General features: G+C 41.1%; 10 non-coding genes across 10 annotated transcripts; 9 read left to right on the top strand and 1 right to left on the bottom strand.

The window, feature by feature from the left end:
* Positions 1-3,383: 3,383 nt before the first annotated feature.
* Positions 3,384-3,457, top strand: TRNAN-GUU (transfer RNA asparagine (anticodon GUU)). The gene has a single exon. It is a non-coding gene; the product is annotated as a tRNA-Asn (tRNA).
* A 3,231-nt stretch (positions 3,458-6,688) lies between these two features.
* Positions 6,689-6,762, top strand: TRNAN-GUU (transfer RNA asparagine (anticodon GUU)). Its single transcript has one exon. It is a non-coding gene; the product is annotated as a tRNA-Asn (tRNA).
* Positions 6,763-8,906: 2,144 nt separating this feature from the next.
* TRNAN-GUU (transfer RNA asparagine (anticodon GUU)) lies at positions 8,907-8,980 on the top strand. The gene has a single exon. It is a non-coding gene; the product is annotated as a tRNA-Asn (tRNA).
* A 1,013-nt stretch (positions 8,981-9,993) lies between these two features.
* TRNAN-GUU (transfer RNA asparagine (anticodon GUU)) lies at positions 9,994-10,067 on the top strand. The gene has a single exon. It is a non-coding gene; the product is annotated as a tRNA-Asn (tRNA).
* A 5,459-nt stretch (positions 10,068-15,526) lies between these two features.
* On the top strand, positions 15,527-15,600 carry TRNAN-GUU (transfer RNA asparagine (anticodon GUU)). The gene has a single exon. It is a non-coding gene; the product is annotated as a tRNA-Asn (tRNA).
* A 1,013-nt stretch (positions 15,601-16,613) lies between these two features.
* Positions 16,614-16,687, top strand: TRNAN-GUU (transfer RNA asparagine (anticodon GUU)). The gene has a single exon. It is a non-coding gene; the product is annotated as a tRNA-Asn (tRNA).
* Positions 16,688-21,351: 4,664 nt separating this feature from the next.
* Positions 21,352-21,423, bottom strand: TRNAT-CGU (transfer RNA threonine (anticodon CGU)). Its single transcript has one exon. It is a non-coding gene; the product is annotated as a tRNA-Thr (tRNA).
* A 722-nt stretch (positions 21,424-22,145) lies between these two features.
* TRNAN-GUU (transfer RNA asparagine (anticodon GUU)) lies at positions 22,146-22,219 on the top strand. The gene has a single exon. It is a non-coding gene; the product is annotated as a tRNA-Asn (tRNA).
* Positions 22,220-23,245: 1,026 nt separating this feature from the next.
* Positions 23,246-23,319, top strand: TRNAN-GUU (transfer RNA asparagine (anticodon GUU)). The gene has a single exon. It is a non-coding gene; the product is annotated as a tRNA-Asn (tRNA).
* A 2,312-nt stretch (positions 23,320-25,631) lies between these two features.
* Positions 25,632-25,705, top strand: TRNAN-GUU (transfer RNA asparagine (anticodon GUU)). Its single transcript has one exon. It is a non-coding gene; the product is annotated as a tRNA-Asn (tRNA).
* Positions 25,706-26,148: the final 443 nt, after the last annotated feature.

Here is a 26,148-nt window from a genome sequence, read left to right as displayed (position 1 = left end):
TTCGTTCCTGTCTTTGCAACACCAATGAGCTAATGATTACATTGAAAGACAGAAATGCAAAATCCTTAAAGCTTTCCAACATTAAGCTAAGGCTATGTTTCCACTTGGGTTTTTGTCCTGCATTTTTTTCTTGATGAAAAACGCCAGGAAAAACGCCAAGAAAACTGCCACTGCATTTACCTGCGTTTTGGCGTTTTTTCTGGCGTTTTAGCCTTTCTGTGGAAATTGCTTTTTTTGACCTTAGGCAGTTTTTCCAGCCTTTACAAGTTAGAAGTTTCACCCAGCTAAAAGGGATTAGGATAAATGGCAAGTATCTGCCCCCTCCTGATGTCATTTACTTGGTAGACCCTTTTGTCTCTTTTCTGTGGTTTGTAAGGCATGCTTTATTCCGAATGTCTGCTCCTCTGGGAAGATTGGCCCCAAATGATGGTGCAAATTGTTTGCTGTTGCTTTTGGCACGCAGGATCCAGTTGATGCGTCGGGTATGTTTGTTTGTAATGGCATGTTTGTTCCAAATGGTGTAAAATTCAATATGAACCAGTCCAGGACTTTGTTTTGTGTGAAACTGTTTGTTTTCAGCCTATTTCTCGTAGGACACACAGATACTGGGTCCATCCTCTGCATTGTAACTGTGGAAAAAACGTCATAAAAAACGCCAAGGCAATAAACCCACATGGCTTTTTCATGGCGTTTTTTCTCTCCCATAGACTTCTATTGGAGAAAAACGCCAAGATTTCCTTGCAAAAAACGCCAGAGTGTCAACATGCTGCGATTTTGAAAAACTGCCACAGAGCCCAAAAAAGCAAACGCCAAAGAGGACTGAAAAAACGCCAAACAGAAAAAGGCCAAGTGGAAATGGCATTTTGCGATTTCCTATTGAAGAACAGCTAACATCTGGCTGCAGCCGTTTTTCACTAAAAAAACGCCAGGTGGCGCTATTGGCGTTTTTATGGGCGTTTTTAGCAAAAAAAAACCAAGTGGAAACCTAGCCTAAATCTTCTTATTCCACTTGTGGAAAGTTATTTTCCAGACAAAGCATGCCAATCCTTCCATGGAAAAACACAGGAAAAACTTCTTGGCACAGTGCCAATTTTGGAATGCTTAGATTATTATTATTATTTTTTTGTTTTTTAACTTAGGCCACGTCTACAATACTACATGTTGTTAATAATTCGGGCAGCCGTTACCAAAATAGTGGCTGGCAAGGGGAGAATGCCGTTTTCATACAATATCATAAATGACACAAGTTGTTAACCCTACGTACCAATTAATCTTATGCAACGCCAGTTGTGCTTAAACAGAAAAGTGACATAATGAAAAGAAAATTAGCAGAGGATGGTTTCGATCCATCGACCTCTGGGTTATGGGCCCAGCACGCTTCCGCTGCGCCACTCTGCTTTTCATACAGCTGTTTGTCCGAGGGAAGAATGCTGTTTTAATGCAATATCATCAATGACAGAAGTTATTAACCCTATGTAAAAATGACATCTAGCAGAGAATGGTTTCGATCCATCGACCTCTGGGTTATGGGCACAGCACGCTTCCGCTGCACCACTCAGCTTTCTGTACAGCTGTTTGTCCGAGGGGAGAATGCTGTTTTCATGCAATATCATCAATGACAGAAGTTATTAACCCTATGTAAAAATGACATCTAGCAGAGGATGGTTTCGATCCATCGACATCTGGGTCATGGGCCCAGCACGCTTCCGCTGCGCCACTCTGCTTTCTGTACAGCTGTTTGTCCGAGGGGAGAATGCTGTTTTCATGCAATATCATCAATGACAGAAGTTATTAACCCTATGTAAAAATGACATCTAGCAGAGGATGGTTTCGATCCATCGACCTCCGGGCCCAGCACGCTTCCGCTGCGCCACTCTGCTTTCTATACAGCTGTTTGTCCGAGGGGAGAATGCTGTTTTTATGCAATATCATCAATGACAGAAGTTATTAACCCTATGTGAAAACGACATCTAGCAGAGGATGGTTTCGATCCATCGACCTCTGGGTTATGGGCCCAGCACGCTTCCGCTGCGCCACTCTGCTTTTCGTGGTACTTTCTTCACAAATGATAAAACACATTAATTCCTGACTTTTTTTCCCCAAATCTCTTCTTCAAGATTCGTAAAGACAATTTAGGAGTACAAGTTCTCACCATCATGAAATAATGTATAAACAGTTGAGATACAACTGTCAATTCTTCTGCTATGGTCACTAAGCCCTCTGGAATGCTGAAGGTTTAAAGTCATAATCCTCACTGCTTCTCTGAAAACAGTCACATGTGGTTGTCTCTGTGGCGCAATCGGTTAGCGCGTTCGGCTGTTAACCGAAAGGTTGGTGGTTCAAGCCCTCCCAGGGACGAGTGGGATGTTTTCCTGAAAACTTTCATTCCTGTCTTTGCAACACCAATGAGCTAGTGATTACATTGAAAGACAAAAATGCAAAATCTTTAAAGCTTTCCAACATTAAGCTAAATCTTCTTATTCCACTTGTGGAAAGTTATTTTCCAGACAAAGCATGCCAATCCTTCCATGAAAAAACACAGGAAAAAACACAGGAAAAACTTCTTGGCATAGTGCCAATTTTGGAATGCTTAGATTATTATTATTAATTTTTTGTTTTTTAACTTAGGCCACGTCTACAATACTACATGTTGTTAATAATTCGGGCAGCCGTTACCAAAATAGTGGCTGGCAAGGGGAGAATGCCGTTTTCATAAAATATCATAAATGACACAAGTTGTTAACCCTACGTGCCAAATAATCTTATGCAACGCCAGTTGTGCTTAAACAGAAAAGTGATATAATGAAAACAAAATTAGCAGAGGGTGGTTTCGATCCATCGACCTCTGGGTTATGGGCCCAGCACGCTTCCGCTGCGCCACTCTGCTTCTCGTATAGCGTTTTGTCCGAGGGGAGAATGTTGTTTTAATGCAATATCATCAATGACAGCAGTTATTAACCCTATGTAAAAATGACATCTAGCAGAGGATGGTTTCGATCCATCGACCTCTGGGTTATGGGCCCAGCACGCTTCCGCTGCGCCACTCTGCTTTTCGTGGCACTTTCTTCACAAATGATAAAAACACATTAATTCCTGACTTTTTTTTCTCCAAATCTCTTCTTCAAGCTTCGAAAGTGCCAACTTTTTGCCACTTTCTTCCCAAATGATAAAAAACCATGAATATCTGACTTTTTTTTCCCAAATCTCTTCTTCAAGATTCGTAAAGACAATTTAGGAGTACAAGTTCTCACCATCATGAAATAATGTATAAACAGTTGAGATACAACTGTCAATTCTTCTGCTATGGTCACTAAGCCCTCTGGAATGCTGAAGGTTTAAAGTCATAATCCTCACTGCTTCTCTGAAAACAGTCACATGTGGTTGTCTCTGTGGCGCAATTGGTTAGCGCGTTCGGCTGTTAACCGAAAGGTTGGTGGTTCAAGCCCACCCAGGGACGAGTGGGATGTTTTCCTGAAAACTTTCGTTCCTGTCTTTGCAACACCAATGAGCTAATGATTACATTGAAAGACAGAAATGCAAAATCCTTAAAGCTTTCCAACATTAAGCTAAGGCTAGGTTTCCACTTGGGTTTTTGTCCTGCGTTTTTTTCTTGATGAAAAACGCCAGGAAAAACGCCAAGAAAACTGCCACTGCATTTACCTGCGTTTTGGCGTTTTTTCTGGCGTTTTAGCCTTTCTGTGGAAATTGCTTTTTTTGACCTTAGGCAGTTTTTCCAGCCTTTACAAGTTAGAAGTTTCACCCAGCTAAAAGGGATTAGGATAAATGGCAAGTATCTGCCCCCTCCTGATGTCATTTACTTGGTAGACCCTTTTGTCTCTTTTCTGTGGTTTGTAAGGCATGCTTTATTCCGAATGTCTGCTCCTCTGGGAAGATTGGCCCCAAATGATGGTGCAAATTGTTTGCTGTTGCTTTTGGCACGCAGGATCCAGTTGATGCGTCGGGTATGTTTGTTTGTAATGGCATGTTTGTTCCAAATGGTGTAAAATTCAATATGAACCAGTCCAGGACTTTGTTTTGTGTGAAACTGTTTGTTTTCAGCCTATTTCTCGTAGGACACACAGATACTGGGTCCATCCTCTGCATTGTAACTGTGGAAAAAACGTCATAAAAAACGCCAAGGCAATAAACCCACATGGCTTTTTCATGGCGTTTTTTCTCTCCCATAGACTTCTATTGGAGAAAAACGCCAAGATTTCCTTGCAAAAAACGCCAGAGTGTCAACATGCTGCGATTTTGAAAAACTGCCACAGAGCCCAAAAAAGCAAACGCCAAAGAGGACTGAAAAAACGCCAAACAGAAAAAGGCCAAGTGGAAATGGCATTTTGCGATTTCCTATTGAAGAACAGCTAACATCTGGCTGCAGCCGTTTTTCACTAAAAAAACGCCAGGTGGCGCTATTGGCGTTTTTATGGGCGTTTTTAGCAAAAAAAAACCAAGTGGAAACCTAGCCTAAATCTTCTTATTCCACTTGTGGAAAGTTATTTTCCAGACAAAGCATGCCAATCCTTCCATGGAAAAACACAGGAAAAACTTCTTGGCATAGTGCCAATTTTGGAATGCTTAGATTATTATTATTATTTTTTTGTTTTTTAACTTAGGCCACGTCTACAATACTACATGTTGTTAATAATTCGGGCAGCCGTTACCAAAATAGTGGCTGGCAAGGGGAGAATGCCGTTTTCATACAATATCATAAATGACACAAGTTGTTAACCCTACGTACCAATTAATCTTATGCAACGCCAGTTGTGCTTAAACAGAAAAGTGACATAATGAAAAGAAAATTAGCAGAGGATGGTTTCGATCCATCGACCTCTGGGTTATGGGCCCAGCACGCTTCCGCTGCGCCACTCTGCTTTTCATATAGTTGTTTGTCCGAGGGAAGAATGCTGTTTTAATGCAATATCATCAATGACAGAAGTTATTAACCCTATGTAAAAATGACATCTAGCAGAGAATGGTTTCGATCCATCGACCTCTGGGTTATGGGCACAGCACGCTTCCGCTGCACCACTCAGCTTTCTGTACAGCTTTTTGTCCGAGGGGAGAATGCTGTTTTCATGCAATATCATCAATGACAGAAGTTATTAACCCTATGTAAAAATGACATCTAGCAGAGGATGGTTTCGATCCATCGACCTCCGAGCCCAGCACGCTTCCGCTGCGCCACTCTGCTTTCTATACAGCTTTTGTCCGAGGGGAGAATGCTGTTTTTATGCAATATCATCAATGACAGAAGTTATTAACCCTATGTGAAAAACGACATCTAGCAGAGGATGGTTTCGATCCATCGACCTCTGGGTTATGGGCCCAGCACGCTTCCGCTGCGCCACTCTGCTTTTCGTGGTACTTTCTTCACAAATGATAAAACACATTAATTCCTGACTTTTTTTTCCCAAATCTCTTCTTCAAGATTCGTAAAGACAATTTAGGAGTACAAGTTCTCACCATCATGAAATAATGTATAAACAGTTGAGATACAACTGTCAATTCTTCTGCTATGGTCACTAAGCCCTCTGGAATGCTGAAGGTTTAAAGTCATAATCCTCACTGCTTCTCTGAAAACAGTCACATGTGGTTATCTCTGTGGCGCAATCGGTTAGCGCGTTCGGCTGTTAACCGAAAGGTTGGTGGTTCAAGCCCACCCAGGGACGAGTGGGATGTTTTCCTGAAAACTTTCATTCCTGTCTTTGCAACACCAATGAGCTAGTGATTACATTGAAAGACAAAAATGCAAAATCTTTAAAGCTTTCCAACATTAAGCTAAATCTTCTTATTCCACTTGTGGAAAGTTATTTTCCAGACAAAGCATGCCAATCCTTCCATGAAAAAACACAGGAAAAACTTCTTGGCATAGTGCCAATTTTGGAATGCTTAGATTATTATTATTAATTTTTTGTTTTTTAACTTAGGCCACGTCTACAATACTACATGTTGTTAATAATTCGGGCAGCCGTTACCAAAATAGTGGCTGGCAAGGGGAGAATGCCGTTTTCATAAAATATCATAAATGACACAAGTTGTTAACCCTACGTGCCAAATAATCTTATGCAACGCCAGTTGTGCTTAAACAGAAAAGTGATATAATGAAAACAAAATTAGCAGAGGGTGGTTTCGATCCATCGACCTCTGGGTTATGGGCCCAGCACGCTTCCGCTGCGCCACTCTGCTTCTCGTATATCGTTTTGTCCGAGGGGAGAATGTTGTTTTAATGCAATATCATCAATGACAGCAGTTATTAACCCTATGTAAAAATGACATCTAGCAGAGGATGGTTTCGATCCATCGACCTCTGGGTTATGGGCCCAGCACGCTTCCGCTGCGCCACTCTGCTTTTCGTGGCACTTTCTTCACAAATGATAAAAACACATTAATTCCTGACTTTTTTTTCTCCAAATCTCTTCTTCAAGCTTCGAAAGTGCCAACTTTTTGCCACTTTCTTCCCAAATGATAAAAAACCATGAATATCTGACTTTTTTTTCCCAAATCTCTTCTTCAAGATTCGTAAAGACAATTTAGGAGTACAAGTTCTCACCATCATGAAATAATGTATAAACAGTTGAGATACAACTGTCAATTCTTCTGCTATGGTCACTAAGCCCTCTGGAATGCTGAAGGTTTAAAGTCATAATCCTCACTGCTTCTCTGAAAACAGTCACATGTGGTTGTCTCTGTGGCGCAATTGGTTAGCGCGTTCGGCTGTTAACCGAAAGGTTGGTGGTTCAAGCCCACCCAGGGACGAGTGGGATGTTTTCCTGAAAACTTTCGTTCCTGTCTTTGCAACACCAATGAGCTAATGATTACATTGAAAGACAGAAATGCAAAATCCTTAAAGCTTTCCAACATTAAGCTAAGGCTAGGTTTCCACTTGGGTTTTTGTCCTGCGTTTTTTTCTTGATGAAAAACGCCAGGAAAAACGCCAAGAAAACTGCCACTGCATTTACCTGCGTTTTGGCGTTTTTTCTGGCGTTTTAGCCTTTCTGTGGAAATTGCTTTTTTTGACCTTAGGCAGTTTTTCCAGCCTTTACAAGTTAGAAGTTTCACCCAGCTAAAAGGGATTAGGATAAATGGCAAGTATCTGCCCCCTCCTGATGTCATTTACTTGGTAGACCCTTTTGTCTCTTTTCTGTGGTTTGTAAGGCATGCTTTATTCCGAATGTCTGCTCCTCTGGGAAGATTGGCCCCAAATGATGGTGCAAATTGTTTGCTGTTGCTTTTGGCACGCAGGATCCAGTTGATGCGTCGGGTATGTTTGTTTGTAATGGCATGTTTGTTCCAAATGGTGTAAAATTCAATATGAACCAGTCCAGGACTTTGTTTTGTGTGAAACTGTTTGTTTTCAGCCTATTTCTCGTAGGACACACAGATACTGGGTCCATCCTCTGCATTGTAACTGTGGAAAAAACGTCATAAAAAACGCCAAGGCAATAAACCCACATGGCTTTTTCATGGCGTTTTTTCTCTCCCATAGACTTCTATTGGAGAAAAACGCCAAGATTTCCTTGCAAAAAACGCCAGAGTGTCAACATGCTGCGATTTTGAAAAACTGCCACAGAGCCCAAAAAAGCAAACGCCAAAGAGGACTGAAAAAACGCCAAACAGAAAAAGGCCAAGTGGAAATGGCATTTTGCGATTTCCTATTGAAGAACAGCTAACATCTGGCTGCAGCCGTTTTTCACTAAAAAAACGCCAGGTGGCGCTATTGGCGTTTTTATGGGCGTTTTTAGCAAAAAAAAACCAAGTGGAAACCTAGCCTAAATCTTCTTATTCCACTTGTGGAAAGTTATTTTCCAGACAAAGCATGCCAATCCTTCCATGGAAAAACACAGGAAAAACTTCTTGGCATAGTGCCAATTTTGGAATGCTTAGATTATTATTATTAATTTTTTGTTTTTTAACTTAGGCCACGTCTACAATACTACATGTTGTTAATAATTCGGGCAGCCGTTACCAAAATAGTGGCTGGCAAGGGGAGAATGCCGTTTTCATACAATATCATAAATGACACAAGTTGTTAACCCTACGTACCAATTAATCTTATGCAACGCCAGTTGTGCTTAAACAGAAAAGTGACATAATGAAAAGAAAATTAGCAGAGGATGGTTTCGATCCATCGACCTCTGGGTTATGGGCCCAGCACGCTTCCGCTGCGCCACTCTGCTTTTCATATAGTTGTTTGTCCGAGGGAAGAATGCTGTTTTAATGCAATATCATCAATGACAGAAGTTATTAACCCTATGTAAAAATGACATCTAGCAGAGAATGGTTTCGATCCATCGACCTCTGGGTTATGGGCACAGCACGCTTCTGCTGCACCACTCAGCTTTCTGTACAGCTTTTTGTCCGAGGGGAGAATGCTGTTTTCATGCAATATCATCAATGACAGAAGTTATTAACCCTATGTAAAAATGACATCTAGCAGAGGATGGTTTCGATCCATCGACCTCCGAGCCCAGCACGCTTCCGCTGCGCCACTCTGCTTTCTATACAGCTTTTGTCCGAGGGGAGAATGCTGTTTTTATGCAATATCATCAATGACAGAAGTTATTAACCCTATGTGAAAAACGACATCTAGCAGAGGATGGTTTCGATCCATCGACCTCTGGGTTATGGGCCCAGCACGCTTCCGCTGCGCCACTCTGCTTTTCGTGGTACTTTCTTCACAAATGATAAAACACATTAATTCCTGACTTTTTTTTCCCAAATCTCTTCTTCAAGATTCGTAAAGACAATTTAGGAGTACAAGTTCTCACCATCATGAAATAATGTATAAACAGTTGAGATACAACTGTCAATTCTTCTGCTATGGTCACTAAGCCCTCTGGAATGCTGAAGGTTTAAAGTCATAATCCTCACTGCTTCTCTGAAAACAGTCACATGTGGTTGTCTCTGTGGCGCAATCGGTTAGCGCGTTCGGCTGTTAACCGAAAGGTTGGTGGTTCAAGCCCACCCAGGGACGAGTGGGATGTTTTCCTGAAAACTTTCATTCCTGTCTTTGCAACACCAATGAGCTAGTGATTACATTGAAAGACAAAAATGCAAAATCTTTAAAGCTTTCCAACATTAAGCTAAATCTTCTTATTCCACTTGTGGAAAGTTATTTTCCAGACAAAGCATGCCAATCCTTCCATGAAAAAACACAGGAAAAACTTCTTGGCATAGTGCCAATTTTGGAATGCTTAGATTATTATTATTAATTTTTTGTTTTTTAACTTAGGCCACGTCTACAATACTACATGTTGTTAATAATTCGGGCAGCCGTTACCAAAATAGTGGCTGGCAAGGGGAGAATGCCGTTTTCATAAAATATCATAAATGACACAAGTTGTTAACCCTACGTGCCAAATAATCTTATGCAACGCCAGTTGTGCTTAAACAGAAAAGTGATATAATGAAAACAAAATTAGCAGAGAATGGTTTCGATCCATCGACCTCTGGGTTATGGGCCCAGCACGCTTCCGCTGCGCCACTCTGCTTCTCATATAGCGTTTTGTCCGAGGGGAGAATGTTGTTTTAATGCAATATCATCAATGACAGAAGTTATTAACCCTATGTAAAAATGACATCTAGCAGAGGATGGTTTCGATCCATCGACCTCTGGGTTATGGGCCCAGCACGCTTCCGCTGCGCCACTCTGCTTTTCGTGGCACTTTCTTCACAAATGATAAAAACACATTAATTCCTGACTTTTTTTTCTCCAAATCTCTTCTTCAAGCTTCGAAAGTGCCAACTTTTTGCCACTTTCTTCCCAAATGATAAAAAACCATGAATATCTGACTTTTTTTTCCCAAATCTCTTCTTCAAGATTCGTAAAGACAATTTAGGAGTACAAGTTCTCACCATCATGAAATAATGTATAAACAGTTGAGATACAACTGTCAATTCTTCTGCTATGGTCACTAAGCCCTCTGGAATGCTGAAGGTTTAAAGTCATAATCCTCACTGCTTCTCTGAAAACAGTCACATGTGGTTGTCTCTGTGGCGCAATCGGTTAGCGCGTTCGGCTGTTAACCGAAAGGTTGGTGGTTCAAGCCCACCCAGGGACGAGTGGGATGTTTTCCTGAAAACTTTCATTCCTGTCTTTGCAACACCAATGAGCTAATGATTACATTGAAAGACAGAAATGCAAAATCCTTAAAGCTTTCCAACATTAAGCTAAGGCTAGGTTTCCACTTGGGTTTTTGTCCTGCATTTTTTTCTTGATGAAAAACGCCAGGAAAAACGCCAAGAAAACTGCCACTGCATTTACCTGCGTTTTGGCGTTTTTTCTGGCGTTTTAGCCTTTCTGTGGAAATTGCTTTTTTTGACCTTAGGCAGTTTTTCCAGCCTTTACAAGTTAGAAGTTTCACCCAGCTAAAAGGGATTAGGATAAATGGCAAGTATCTGCCCCCTCCTGATGTCATTTACTTGGTAGACCCTTTTGTCTCTTTTCTGTGGTTTGTAAGGCATGCTTTATTCCGAATGTCTGCTCCTCTGGGAAGATTGGCCCCAAATGATGGTGCAAATTGTTTGCTGTTGCTTTTGGCACGCAGGATCCAGTTGATGCGTCGGGTATGTTTGTTTGTAATGGCATGTTTGTTCCAAATGGTGTAAAATTCAATATGAACCAGTCCAGGACTTTGTTTTGTGTGAAACTGTTTGTTTTCAGCCTATTTCTCGTAGGACACACAGATACTGGGTCCATCCTCTGCATTGTAACTGTGGAAAAAACGTCATAAAAAACGCCAAGGCAATAAACCCACATGGCTTTTTCATGGCGTTTTTTCTCTCCCATAGACTTCTATTGGAGAAAAACGCCAAGATTTCCTTGCAAAAAACGCCAGAGTGTCAACATGCTGCGATTTTGAAAAACTGCCACAGAGCCCAAAAAAGCAAACGCCAAAGAGGACTGAAAAAACGCCAAACAGAAAAAGGCCAAGTGGAAATGGCATTTTGCGATTTCCTATTGAAGAACAGCTAACATCTGGCTGCAGCCGTTTTTCACTAAAAAAACGCCAGGTGGCGCTATTGGCGTTTTTATGGGCGTTTTTAGCAAAAAAAAACCAAGTGGAAACCTAGCCTAAATCTTCTTATTCCACTTGTGGAAAGTTATTTTCCAGACAAAACATGCCAATCCTTCCATGGAAAAACACAGGAAAAACTTCTTGGCATAGTGCCAATTTTGGAATGCTTAGATTATTATTATTAATTTTTTGTTTTTTAACTTAGGCCATGTCTACAATACTACATGTTGTTAATAATTCGGGCAGCCGTTACCAAAATAGTGGCTGGCAAGGGGAGAATGCCGTTTTCATACAATATCATAAATGACACAAGTTGTTAACCCTACGTACCAATTAATCTTATGCAACGCCAGTTGTGCTTAAACAGAAAAGTGACATAATGAAAAGAAAATTAGCAGAGGATGGTTTCGATCCATCGACCTCTGGGTTATGGGCCCAGCACGCTTCCGCTGCGCCACTCTGCTTTTCATATAGTTGTTTGTCCGAGGGAAGAATGCTGTTTTAATGCAATATCATCAATGACAGAAGTTATTAACCCTATGTAAAAATGACATCTAGCAGAGAATGGTTTCGATCCATCGACCTCTGGGTTATGGGCACAGCACGCTTCCGCTGCACCACTCAGCTTTCTGTACAGCTTTTTGTCCGAGGGGAGAATGCTGTTTTCATGCAATATCATCAATGACAGAAGTTATTAACCCTATGTAAAAATGACATCTAGCAGAGGATGGTTTCGATCCATCGACCTCCGAGCCCAGCACGCTTCCGCTGCGCCACTCTGCTTTCTATACAGCTTTTGTCCGAGGGGAGAATGCTGTTTTTATGCAATATCATCAATGACAGAAGTTATTAACCCTATGTGAAAAACGACATCTAGCAGAGGATGGTTTCGATCCATCGACCTCTGGGTTATGGGCCCAGCACGCTTCCGCTGCGCCACTCTGCTTTTCGTGGTACTTTCTTCACAAATGATAAAACACATTAATTCCTGACTTTTTTTTCCCAAATCTCTTCTTCAAGATTCGTAAAGACAATTTAGGAGTACAAGTTCTCACCATCATGAAATAATGTATAAACAGTTGAGATACAACTGTCAATTCTTCTGCTATGGTCACTAAGCCCTCTGGAATGCTGAAGGTTTAAAGTCATAATCCTCACTGCTTCTCTGAAAACAGTCACATGTGGTTGTCTCTGTGGCGCAATCGGTTAGCGCGTTCGGTTGTTAACCGAAAGGTTGGTGGTTCAAGCCCACCCAGGGACGAGTGGGATGTTTTCCTGAAAACTTTCATTCCTGTCTTTGCAACACCAATGAGCTAGTGATTACATTGAAAGACAAAAATGCAAAATCTTTAAAGCTTTCCAACATTAAGCTAAATCTTCTTATTCCACTTGTGGAAAGTTATTTTCCAGACAAAGCATGCCAATCCTTCCATGAAAAAACACAGGAAAAAACACAGGAAAAACTTCTTGGCATAGTGCCAATTTTGGAATGCTTAGATTATTATTATTAATTTTTTGTTTTTTAACTTAGGCCACGTCTACAATACTACATGTTGTTAATAATTCGGGCAGCCGTTACCAAAATAGTGGCTGGCAAGGGGAGAATGCCGTTTTCATAAAATATCATAAATGACACAAGTTGTTAACCCTACGTGCCAAATAATCTTATGCAACGCCAGTTGTGCTTAAACAGAAAAGTGATATAATGAAAACAAAATTAGCAGAGGGTGGTTTCGATCCATCGACCTCTGGGCCCAGCACGCTTCCGCTGCGCCACTCTGCTTCTCGTATATCGTTTTGTCCGAGGGGAGAATGTTGTTTTAATGCAATATCATCAATGACAGCAGTTATTAACCCTATGTAAAAATGACATCTAGCAGAGGATGGTTTCGATCCATCGACCTCTGGGTTATGGGCCCAGCACGCTTCCGCTGCGCCACTCTGCTTTTCGTGGCACTTTCTTCACAAATGATAAAAACACATTAATTCCTGACTTTTTTTTCTCCAAATCTCTTCTTCAAGCTTCGAAAGTGCCAACTTTTTGCCACTTTCTTCCCAAATGATAAAAAACCATGAATATCTGACTTTTTTTTCCCAAATCTCTTCTTCAAGATTCGTAAAGACAATTTAGGAGTACAAGTTCTCACCATCATGAAATAATGTATAAACAGTTGAGATACAACTGTCAATTCTTCTGCTATGGTCACTAAGCCCTCTGGAATGCTGAAGGTTTAAAGTCATAATCCTCACTGCTTCTCTGAAAACAGTCACATGTGGTTGTCTCTGTGGCGCAATCGGTTAGCGCGTTCGGCTGTTCACCGAAAGGTTGGTGGTTCAAGCCCACCCAGGGACGAGTGGGATGTTTTCCTGAAAACTTTCATTCCTGTCTTTGCAACACCAATGAGCTAATGATTACATTGAAAGACAGAAATGCAAAATCCTTATAGCTTTCCAACATTAAGCTAAGGCTAGGTTTCCACTTGGGTTTTTGTCCTGCGTTTTTTTCTTGATGAAAAACGCCAGGAAAAACGCCAAGAAAACTGCCACTGCATTTACCTGCGTTTTGGCGTTTTTTCTGGCGTTTTAGCCTTTCTGTGGAAATTGCTTTTTTTGACCTTAGGCAGTTTTTCCAGCCTTTACAAGTTAGAAGTTTCACCCAGCTAAAAGGGATTAGGATAAATGGCAAGTATCTGCCCCCTCCTGATGTCATTTACTTGGTAGACCCTTTTGTCTCTTTTCTGTGGTTTGTAAGGCATGCTTTATTCCGAATGTCTGCTCCTCTGGGAAGATTGGCCCCAAATGATGGTGCAAATTGTTTGCTGTTGCTTTTGGCACGCAGGATCCAGTTGATGCGTCGGGTATGTTTGTTTGTAATGGCATGTTTGTTCCAAATGGTGTAAAATTCAATATGAACCAGTCCAGGACTTTGTTTTGTGTGAAACTGTTTGTTTTCAGCCTATTTCTCGTAGGACACACAGATACTGGGTCCATCCTCTGCATTGTAACTGTGGAAAAAACGTCATAAAAAACGCCAAGGCAATAAACCCACATGGCTTTTTCATGGCGTTTTTTTCTCTCCCATAGACTTCTATTGGAGAAAAACGCCAAGATTTCCTTGCAAAAAACGCCAGAGTGTCAACATGCTGCGATTTTGAAAAACTGCCACAGAGCCCAAAAAAGCAGACAAACGCCAAAGAGGACTGAAAAAACGCCAAACAGAAAAAGGCCAAGTGGAAATGGCATTTTGCGATTTCCTATTGAAGAACAGCTAACATCTGGCTGCAGCCGTTTTTCACTAAAAAAATGCCAGGTGGCGCTATTGGCGTTTTTATGGGCGTTTTTAGCAAAAAAAAACCAAGTGGAAACCTAGCCTAAATCTTCTTATTCCACTTGTGGAAAGTTATTTTCCAGACAAAGCATGCCAATCCTTCCATGGAAAAACACAGGAAAAACTTCTTGGCATAGTGCCAATTTTGGAATGCTTAGATTATTATTATTAATTTTTTGTTTTTTAACTTAGGCCACGTCTACAATACTACATGTTGTTAATAATTCGGGCAGCCGTTACCAAAATAGTGGCTGGCAAGGGGAGAATGCCGTTTTCATACAATATCATAAATGACACAAGTTGTTAACCCTACGTACCAATTAATCTTATGCAACGCCAGTTGTGCTTAAACAGAAAAGTGACATAATGAAAAGAAAATTAGCAGAGGATGGTTTCGATCCATCGACCTCTGGGTTATGGGCCCAGCACGCTTCCGCTGCGCCACTCTGCTTTTCATATAGTTGTTTGTCCGAGGGAAGAATGCTGTTTTAATGCAATATCATCAATGACAGAAGTTATTAACCCTATGTAAAAATGACATCTAGCAGAGAATGGTTTCGATCCATCGACCTCTGGGTTATGGGCACAGCACGCTTCTGCTGCACCACTCAGCTTTCTGTACAGCTTTTTGTCCGAGGGGAGAATGCTGTTTTCATGCAATATCATCAATGACAGAAGTTATTAACCCTATGTAAAAATGACATCTAGCAGAGGATGGTTTCGATCCATCGACCTCCGAGCCCAGCACGCTTCCGCTGCGCCACTCTGCTTTCTATACAGCTTTTGTCCGAGGGGAGAATGCTGTTTTTATGCAATATCATCAATGACAGAAGTTATTAACCCTATGTGAAAAACGACATCTAGCAGAGGATGGTTTCGATCCATCGACCTCTGGGTTATGGGCCCAGCACGCTTCCGCTGCGCCACTCTGCTTTTCGTGGTACTTTCTTCACAAATGATAAAACACATTAATTCCTGACTTTTTTTTCCCAAATCTCTTCTTCAAGATTCGTAAAGACAATTTAGGAGTACAAGTTCTCACCATCATGAAATAATGTATAAACAGTTGAGATACAACTGTCAATTCTTCTGCTATGGTCACTAAGCCCTCTGGAATGCTGAAGGTTTAAAGTCATAATCCTCACTGCTTCTCTGAAAACAGTCACATGTGGTTGTCTCTGTGGCGCAATCGGTTAGCGCGTTCGGCTGTTAACCGAAAGGTTGGTGGTTCAAGCCCACCCAGGGACGAGTGGGATGTTTTCCTGAAAACTTTCATTCCTGTCTTTGCAACACCAATGAGCTAGTGATTACATTGAAAGACAAAAATGCAAAATCTTTAAAGCTTTCCAACATTAAGCTAAATCTTCTTATTCCACTTGTGGAAAGTTATTTTCCAGACAAAGCATGCCAATCCTTCCATGAAAAAACACAGGAAAAACTTCTTGGCATAGTGCCAATTTTGGAATGCTTAGATTATTATTATTAATTTTTTGTTTTTTAACTTAGGCCACGTCTACAATACTACATGTTGTTAATAATTCGGGCAGCCGTTACCAAAATAGTGGCTGGCAAGGGGAGAATGCCGTTTTCATAAAATATCATAAATGACACAAGTTGTTAACCCTACGTGCCAAATAATCTTATGCAACGCCAGTTGTGCTTAAACAGAAAAGTGATATAATGAAAACAAAATTAGCAGAGAATGGTTTCGATCCATCGACCTCTGGGTTATGGGCCCAGCACGCTTCCGCTGCGCCACTCTGCTTCTCATATAGCGTTTTGTCCGAGGGGAGAATGTTGTTTTAATGCAATATCATCAATGACAGAAGTTATTAACCCTATGTAAAAATGACATCTAGCAGAGGATGGTTTCGATCCATCGACCTCTGGGTTATGGGCCCAGCACGCTTCCGCTGCGCCACTCTGCTTTTCGTGGCACTTTCTTCACAAATGATAAAAACACATTAATTCCTGACTTTTTTTTCTCCAAATCTCTTCTTCAAGCTTCGAAAGTGCCAACTTTTTGCCACTTTCTTCCCAAATGATAAAAAACCATGAATATCTGACTTTTTTTTCCCAAATCTCTTCTTCAAGATTCGTAAAGACAATTTAGGAGTACAAGTTCTCACCATCATGAAATAATGTATAAACAGTTGAGATACAACTGTCAATTCTTCTGCTATGGTCACTAAGCCCTCTGGAATGCTGAAGGTTTAAAGTCATAATCCTCACTGCTTCTCTGAAAACAGTCACATGTGGTTGTCTCTGTGGCGCAATCGGTTAGCGCGTTCGGCTGTTAACCGAAAGGTTGGTGGTTCAAGCCCACCCAGGGACGAGTGGGATGTTTTCCTGAAAACTTTCATTCCTGTCTTTGCAACACCAATGAGCTAATGATTACATTGAAAGACAGAAATGCAAAATCCTTAAAGCTTTCCAACATTAAGCTAAGGCTAGGTTTCCACTTGGGTTTTTGTCCTGCATTTTTTTCTTGATGAAAAACGCCAGGAAAAACGCCAAGAAAACTGCCACTGCATTTACCTGCGTTTTGGCGTTTTTTCTGGCGTTTTAGCCTTTCTGTGGAAATTGCTTTTTTTGACCTTAGGCAGTTTTTCCAGCCTTTACAAGTTAGAAGTTTCACCCAGCTAAAAGGGATTAGGATAAATGGCAAGTATCTGCCCCCTCCTGATGTCATTTACTTGGTAGACCCTTTTGTCTCTTTTCTGTGGTTTGTAAGGCATGCTTTATTCCGAATGTCTGCTCCTCTGGGAAGATTGGCCCCAAATGATGGTGCAAATTGTTTGCTGTTGCTTTTGGCACGCAGGATCCAGTTGATGCGTCGGGTATGTTTGTTTGTAATGGCATGTTTGTTCCAAATGGTGTAAAATTCAATATGAACCAGTCCAGGACTTTGTTTTGTGTGAAACTGTTTGTTTTCAGCCTATTTCTCGTAGGACACACAGATACTGGGTCCATCCTCTGCATTGTAACTGTGGAAAAAACGTCATAAAAAACGCCAAGGCAATAAACCCACATGGCTTTTTCATGGCGTTTTTTCTCTCCCATAGACTTCTATTGGAGAAAAACGCCAAGATTTCCTTGCAAAAAACGCCAGAGTGTCAACATGCTGCGATTTTGAAAAACTGCCACAGAGCCCAAAAAAGCAAACGCCAAAGAGGACTGAAAAAACGCCAAACAGAAAAAGGCCAAGTGGAAATGGCATTTTGCGATTTCCTATTGAAGAACAGCTAACATCTGGCTGCAGCCGTTTTTCACTAAAAAAACGCCAGGTGGCGCTATTGGCGTTTTTATGGGCGTTTTTAGCAAAAAAAAACCAAGTGGAAACCTAGCCTAAATCTTCTTATTCCACTTGTGGAAAGTTATTTTCCAGACAAAACATGCCAATCCTTCCATGGAAAAACACAGGAAAAACTTCTTGGCATAGTGCCAATTTTGGAATGCTTAGATTATTATTATTAATTTTTTGTTTTTTAACTTAGGCCATGTCTACAATACTACATGTTGTTAATAATTCGGGCAGCCGTTACCAAAATAGTGGCTGGCAAGGGGAGAATGCCGTTTTCATACAATATCATAAATGACACAAGTTGTTAACCCTACGTACCAATTAATCTTATGCAACGCCAGTTGTGCTTAAACAGAAAAGTGACATAATGAAAAGAAAATTAGCAGAGGATGGTTTCGATCCATCGACCTCTGGGTTATGGGCCCAGCACGCTTCCGCTGCGCCACTCTGCTTTTCATATAGTTGTTTGTCCGAGGGAAGAATGCTGTTTTAATGCAATATCATCAATGACAGAAGTTATTAACCCTATGTAAAAATGACATCTAGCAGAGAATGGTTTCGATCCATCGACCTCTGGGTTATGGGCACAGCACGCTTCCGCTGCACCACTCAGCTTTCTGTACAGCTTTTTGTCCGAGGGGAGAATGCTGTTTTCATGCAATATCATCAATGACAGAAGTTATTAACCCTATGTAAAAATGACATCTAGCAGAGGATGGTTTCGATCCATCGACCTCCGAGCCCAGCACGCTTCCGCTGCGCCACTCTGCTTTCTATACAGCTTTTGTCCGAGGGGAGAATGCTGTTTTTATGCAATATCATCAATGACAGAAGTTATTAACCCTATGTGAAAAACGACATCTAGCAGAGGATGGTTTCGATCCATCGACCTCTGGGTTATGGGCCCAGCACGCTTCCGCTGCGCCACTCTGCTTTTCGTGGTACTTTCTTCACAAATGATAAAACACATTAATTCCTGACTTTTTTTTCCCAAATCTCTTCTTCAAGATTCGTAAAGACAATTTAGGAGTACAAGTTCTCACCATCATGAAATAATGTATAAACAGTTGAGATACAACTGTCAATTCTTCTGCTATGGTCACTAAGCCCTCTGGAATGCTGAAGGTTTAAAGTCATAATCCTCACTGCTTCTCTGAAAACAGTCACATGTGGTTGTCTCTGTGGCGCAATCGGTTAGCGCGTTCGGTTGTTAACCGAAAGGTTGGTGGTTCAAGCCCACCCAGGGACGAGTGGGATGTTTTCCTGAAAACTTTCATTCCTGTCTTTGCAACACCAATGAGCTAGTGATTACATTGAAAGACAAAAATGCAAAATCTTTAAAGCTTTCCAACATTAAGCTAAATCTTCTTATTCCACTTGTGGAAAGTTATTTTCCAGACAAAGCATGCCAATCCTTCCATGAAAAAACACAGGAAAAAACACAGGAAAAACTTCTTGGCATAGTGCCAATTTTGGAATGCTTAGATTATTATTATTAATTTTTTGTTTTTTAACTTAGGCCACGTCTACAATACTACATGTTGTTAATAATTCGGGCAGCCGTTACCAAAATAGTGGCTGGCAAGGGGAGAATGCCGTTTTCATAAAATATCATAAATGACACAAGTTGTTAACCCTACGTGCCAAATAATCTTATGCAACGCCAGTTGTGCTTAAACAGAAAAGTGATATAATGAAAACAAAATTAGCAGAGGGTGGTTTCGATCCATCGACCTCTGGGCCCAGCACGCTTCCGCTGCGCCACTCTGCTTCTCGTATATCGTTTTGTCCGAGGGGAGAATGTTGTTTTAATGCAATATCATCAATGACAGCAGTTATTAACCCTATGTAAAAATGACATCTAGCAGAGGATGGTTTCGATCCATCGACCTCTGGGTTATGGGCCCAGCACGCTTCCGCTGCGCCACTCTGCTTTTCGTGGCACTTTCTTCACAAATGATAAAAACACATTAATTCCTGACTTTTTTTTCTCCAAATCTCTTCTTCAAGCTTCGAAAGTGCCAACTTTTTGCCACTTTCTTCCCAAATGATAAAAAACCATGAATATCTGACTTTTTTTTCCCAAATCTCTTCTTCAAGATTCGTAAAGACAATTTAGGAGTACAAGTTCTCACCATCATGAAATAATGTATAAACAGTTGAGATACAACTGTCAATTCTTCTGCTATGGTCACTAAGCCCTCTGGAATGCTGAAGGTTTAAAGTCATAATCCTCACTGCTTCTCTGAAAACAGTCACATGTGGTTGTCTCTGTGGCGCAATCGGTTAGCGCGTTCGGCTGTTCACCGAAAGGTTGGTGGTTCAAGCCCACCCAGGGACGAGTGGGATGTTTTCCTGAAAACTTTCATTCCTGTCTTTGCAACACCAATGAGCTAATGATTACATTGAAAGACAGAAATGCAAAATCCTTATAGCTTTCCAACATTAAGCTAAGGCTAGGTTTCCACTTGGGTTTTTGTCCTGCGTTTTTTTCTTGATGAAAAACGCCAGGAAAAACGCCAAGAAAACTGCCACTGCATTTACCTGCGTTTTGGCGTTTTTTCTGGCGTTTTAGCCTTTCTGTGGAAATTGCTTTTTTTGACCTTAGGCAGTTTTTCCAGCCTTTACAAGTTAGAAGTTTCACCCAGCTAAAAGGGATTAGGATAAATGGCAAGTATCTGCCCCCTCCTGATGTCATTTACTTGGTAGACCCTTTTGTCTCTTTTCTGTGGTTTGTAAGGCATGCTTTATTCCGAATGTCTGCTCCTCTGGGAAGATTGGCCCCAAATGATGGTGCAAATTGTTTGCTGTTGCTTTTGGCACGCAGGATCCAGTTGATGCGTCGGGTATGTTTGTTTGTAATGGCATGTTTGTTCCAAATGGTGTAAAATTCAATATGAACCAGTCCAGGACTTTGTTTTGTGTGAAACTGTTTGTTTTCAGCCTATTTCTCGTAGGACACACAGATACTGGGTCCATCCTCTGCATTGTAACTGTGGAAAAAACGTCATAAAAAACGCCAAGGCAATAAACCCACATGGCTTTTTCATGGCGTTTTTTTCTCTCCCATAGACTTCTATTGGAGAAAAACGCCAAGATTTCCTTGCAAAAAACGCCAGAGTGTCAACATGCTGCGATTTTGAAAAACTGCCACAGAGCCCAAAAAAGCAGACAAACGCCAAAGAGGACTGAAAAAACGCCAAACAGAAAAAGGCCAAGTGGAAATGGCATTTTGCGATTTCCTATTGAAGAACAGCTAACATCTGGCTGCAGCCGTTTTTCACTAAAAAAATGCCAGGTGGCGCTATTGGCGTTTTTATGGGCGTTTTTAGCAAAAAAAAACCAAGTGGAAACCTAGCCTAAATCTTCTTATTCCACTTGTGGAAAGTTATTTTCCAGACAAAGCATGCCAATCCTTCCATGGAAAAACACAGGAAAAACTTCTTGGCATAGTGCCAATTTTGGAATGCTTAGATTATTATTAATAATTTTTTGTTTTTTAACTTAGGCCACGTCTACAATACTACATGTTGTTAATAATTCGGGCAGCCGTTACCAAAATAGTGGCTGGCAAGGGGAGAATGCCGTTTTCATACAATATCATAAATGACACAAGTTGTTAACCCTACGTACCAATTAATCTTATGCAACGCCAGTTGTGCTTAAACAGAAAAGTGACATAATGAAAAGAAAATTAGCAGAGGATGGTTTCGATCCATCGACCTCTGGGTTACGGGCCCAGCACGCTTCCGCTGCGCCACTCTGCTTTTCATATAGCTGTTTGTCCGAGGGAAGAATGCTGTTTTAATGCAATATCATCAATGACAGAAGTTATTAACCCTATGTAAAAATGACATCTAGCAGAGAATGGTTTCGATCCATCGACCTCTGGGTTATGAGCACAGCACGCTTCCGCTGCACCACTCAGCTTTCTGTACAGCTGTTTGTCCGAGGGGAGAATGCTGTTTTCATGCAATATCATCAATGACAGAAGTTATTAACCCTACGTAAATATGACATCTAGCAGAGGATGGTTTCGATCCATCGACCTCCGGGCCCAGCACGCTTCCGCTGCGCCACTCTGCTTTCTATACAGCTTTTGTCTGAGGGGAGAATGCTGTTTTTATGCAATATCATCAATGACAGAAGTTATTAACCCTATGTGAAAACGACATCTAGCAGAGGATGGTTTCGATCCATCGACCTCTGGGTTATGGACCCAGCACGCTTCCGCTGCGCCACTCTGCTTTTCGTGGTACTTTCTTCACAAATGATAAAACACATTAATTCCTGACTTTTTTTTCCCAAATCTCTTCTTCAAGATTCGTAAAGACAATTTAGGAGTACAAGTTCTCACCATCATGAAATAATGTATAAACAGTTGAGATACAACTGTCAATTCTTCTGCTATGGTCACTAAGCCCTCTGGAATGCTGAAGGTTTAAAGTCATAATCCTCACTGCTTCTCTGAAAACAGTCACATGTGGTTGTCTCTGTGGCGCAATCGGTTAGCGCGTTCGGCTGTTAACCGAAAGGTTGGTGGTTCAAGCCCACCCAGGGACGAGTGGGATGTTTTCCTGAAAACTTTCATTCCTGTCTTTGCAACACCAATGAGCTAGTGATTACATTGAAAGACAAAAATGCAAAATCTTTAAAGCTTTCCAACATTAAGCTAAATCTTCTTATTCCACTTGTGGAAAGTTATTTTCCAGACAAAGCATGCCAATCCTTCCATGAAAAAAACACAGGAAAAAACACAGGAAAAACTTCTTGGCATAGTGCCAATTTTGGAATGCTTAGATTATTATTATTAATTTTTTGTTTTTTAACTTAGGCCACGTCTACAATACTACATGTTGTTAATAATTCGGGCAGCCGTTACCAAAATAGTGGCTGGCAAGGGGAGAATGCCGTTTTCATAAAATATCATAAATGACACAAGTTGTTAACCCTACGTGCCAAATAATCTTATGCAACGCCAGTTGTGCTTAAACAGAAAAGTGATATAATGAAAACAAAATTAGCAGAGGATGGTTTCGATCCATCGACCTCTGGGTTATGGGCCCAGCACGCTTCCGCTGCGCCACTCTGCTTCTCATATAGCGTTTTGTCCGAGGGGAGAATGTTGTTTTAATGCAATATCATCAATGACAGAAGTTATTAACCCTATGTAAAAATGACATCTAGCAGAGGAAGGTTTCGATCCATCGACCTCTGGGTCATGGGCCCAGCACGCTTCCGCTGCGCCACTCTGCTTTTCGTGGCACTTTCTTCACAAATGATAAAAACACATTAATTCCTGACTTTTTTTTCTCCAAATCTCTTCTTCAAGCTTCGAAAGTGCCAACTTTTTGCCACTTTCTTCCCAAATGATAAAAAACCATGAATATCTGACTTTTTTTTCCCAAATCTCTTCTTCAAGATTCGTAAAGACAATTTAGGAGTACAAGTTCTCACCATCATGAAATAATGTATAAACAGTTGAGATACAACTGTCAATTCTTCTGCTATGGTCACTAAGCCCTCTGGAATGCTGAAGGTTTAAAGTCATAATCCTCACTGCTTCTCTGAAAACAGTCACATGTGGTTGTCTCTGTGGCGCAATCGGTTAGCGCGTTCGGCTGTTAACCGAAAGGTTGGTGGTTCAAGCCCACCCAGGGACGAGTGGGATGTTTTCCTGAAAACTTTCGTTCCTGTCTTTGCAACACCAATGAGCTAATGATTGCATTGAAAGACAGAAATGCAAAATCCTTAAAGCTTTCCAACATTAAGCTAAGGCTAGGTTTCCACTTGGGTTTTTGTCCTGCATTTTTTTCTTGATGAAAAACGCCAGGAAAAACGCCAAGAAAACTGCCACTGCATTTACCTGCGTTTTGGCGTTTTTTCTGGCGTTTTAGCCTTTCTGTGGAAATTGCTTTTTTTGACCTTAGGCAGTTTTTCCAGCCTTTACAAGTTAGAAGTTTCACCCAGCTAAAAGGGATTAGGATAAATGGCAAGTATCTGCCCCCTCCTGATGTCATTTACTTGGTAGACCCTTTTGTCTCTTTTCTGTGGTTTGTAAGGCATGCTTTATTCCGAATGTCTGCTCCTCTGGGAAGATTGGCCCCAAATGATGGTGCAAATTGTTTGCTGTTGCTTTTGGCACGCAGGATCCAGTTGATGCGTCGGGTATGTTTGTTTGTAATGGCATGTTTGTTCCAAATGGTGTAAAATTCAATATGAACCAGTCCAGGACTTTGTTTTGTGTGAAACTGTTTGTTTTCAGCCTATTTCTCGTAGGACACACAGATACTGGGTCCATCCTCTGCATTGTAACTGTGGAAAAAACGTCATAAAAAACGCCAAGGCAATAAACCCACATGGCTTTTTCATGGCGTTTTTTCTCTCCCATAGACTTCTATTGGAGAAAAACGCCAAGATTTCCTTGCAAAAAACGCCAGAGTGTCAACATGCTGCGATTTTGAAAAACTGCCACAGAGCCCAAAAAAGCAGACAAACGCCAAAGAGGACTGAAAAAACGCCAAACAGAAAAAGGCCAAGTGGAAATGGCATTTTGCGATTTCCTATTGAAGAACAGCTAACATCTGGCTGCAGCCGTTTTTCACTAAAAAAACGCCAGGTGGCGCTATTGGCGTTTTTATGGGCGTTTTTAGCAAAAAAAAAACCAAGTGGAAACCTAGCCTAAATCTTCTTATTCCACTTGTGGAAAGTTATTTTCCAGACAAAGCATGCCAATCCTTCCATGGAAAAACACAGGAAAAACTTCTTGGCATAGTGCCAATTTTGGAATGCTTAGATTATTATTATTAATTTTTTGTTTTTTAACTTAGGCCACGTCTACAATACTACATGTTGTTAATAATTCGGGCAGCCGTTACCAAAATAGTGGCTGGCAAGGGGAGAATGCCGTTTTCATACAATATCATAAATGACACAAGTTGTTAACCCTACGTACCAATTAATCTTATGCAACGCCAGTTGTGCTTAAACAGAAAAGTGACATAATGAAAAGAAAATTAGCAGAGGATGGTTTCGATCCATCGACCTCTGGGTTATGGGCCCAGCACGCTTCCGCTGCGCCACTCTGCTTTTCATATAGCTGTTTGTCCGAGGGAAGAATGCTGTTTTAATGCAATATCATCAATGACAGAAGTTATTAACCCTATGTAAAAATGACATCTAGCAGAGAATGGTTTCGATCCATCGACCTCTGGGTTATGGGCACAGCACGCTTCCGCTGCACCACTCAGCTTTCTGTACAGCTGTTTGTCCGAGGGGAGAATGCTGTTTTCATGCAATATCATCAATGACAGAAGTTATTAACCCTATGTAAAAATGACATCTAGCAGAGGATGGTTTCGATCCATCGACATCTGGGTCATGGGCCCAGCACGCTTCCGCTGCGCCACTCTGCTTTCTGTACAGCTGTTTGTCCGAGGGGAGAATGCTGTTTTCATGCAATATCATCAATGACAGAAGTTATTAACCCTATGTAAAAATGACATCTAGCAGAGGATGGTTTCGATCCATCGACCTCCGGGCCCAGCACGCTTCCGCTGCGCCACTCTGCTTTCTATACAGCTGTTTGTCCGAGGGGAGAATGCTGTTTTTATGCAATATCATCAATGACAGAAGTTATTAACCCTATGTGAAAACGACATCTAGCAGAGGATGGTTTCGATCCATCGACCTCAGGGTTATGGGCCAAGCACGCTTCCGCTGCGCCACTCTGCTTTTCGTGGTACTTTCTTCACAAATGATAAAACACATTAATTCCTGACTTTTTTTTCCCAAATCTCTTCTTCAAGATTCGTAAAGACAATTTAGGAGTACAAGTTCTCACCATCATGAAATAATGTATAAACAGTTGAGATACAACTGTCAATTCTTCTGCTATGGTCACTAAGCCCTCTGGAATGCTGAAGGTTTAAAGTCATAATCCTCACTGCTTCTCTGAAAACAGTCACATGTGGTTGTCTCTGTGGCGCAATCGGTTAGCGCGTTCGGCTGTTAACCGAAAGGTTGGTGGTTCAAGCCCACCCAGGGACGAGTGGGATGTTTTCCTGAAAACTTTCATTCCTGTCTTTGCAACACCAATGAGCTAGTGATTACATTGAAAGACAAAAATGCAAAATCTTTAAAGCTTTCCAACATTAAGCTAAATCTTCTTATTCCACTTGTGGAAAGTTATTTTCCAGACAAAGCATGCCAATCCTTCCATGAAAAAACACAGGAAAAAACACAGGAAAAACTTCTTGGCATAGTGCCAATTTTGGAATGCTTAGATTATTATTATTAATTTTTTGTTTTTTAACTTAGGCCACGTCTACAATACTACATGTTGTTAATAATTCGGGCAGCCGTTACCAAAATAGTGGCTGGCAAGGGGAGAATGCCGTTTTCATAAAATATCATAAATGACACAAGTTGTTAACCCTACGTGCCAAATAATCTTATGCAACGCCAGTTGTGCTTAAACAGAAAAGTGATAT

The sequence above is a fragment of the Spea bombifrons genome, chromosome 3 (assembly GCF_027358695.1).
Source record: "Spea bombifrons isolate aSpeBom1 chromosome 3, aSpeBom1.2.pri, whole genome shotgun sequence".
Classification (NCBI taxonomy): Eukaryota; Metazoa; Chordata; class Amphibia; order Anura; family Pelobatidae; genus Spea; species Spea bombifrons.
The sequence above is the reverse complement of the archived record's forward strand: the minus strand, read 5'-3'. Positions and strand labels throughout refer to the sequence as shown.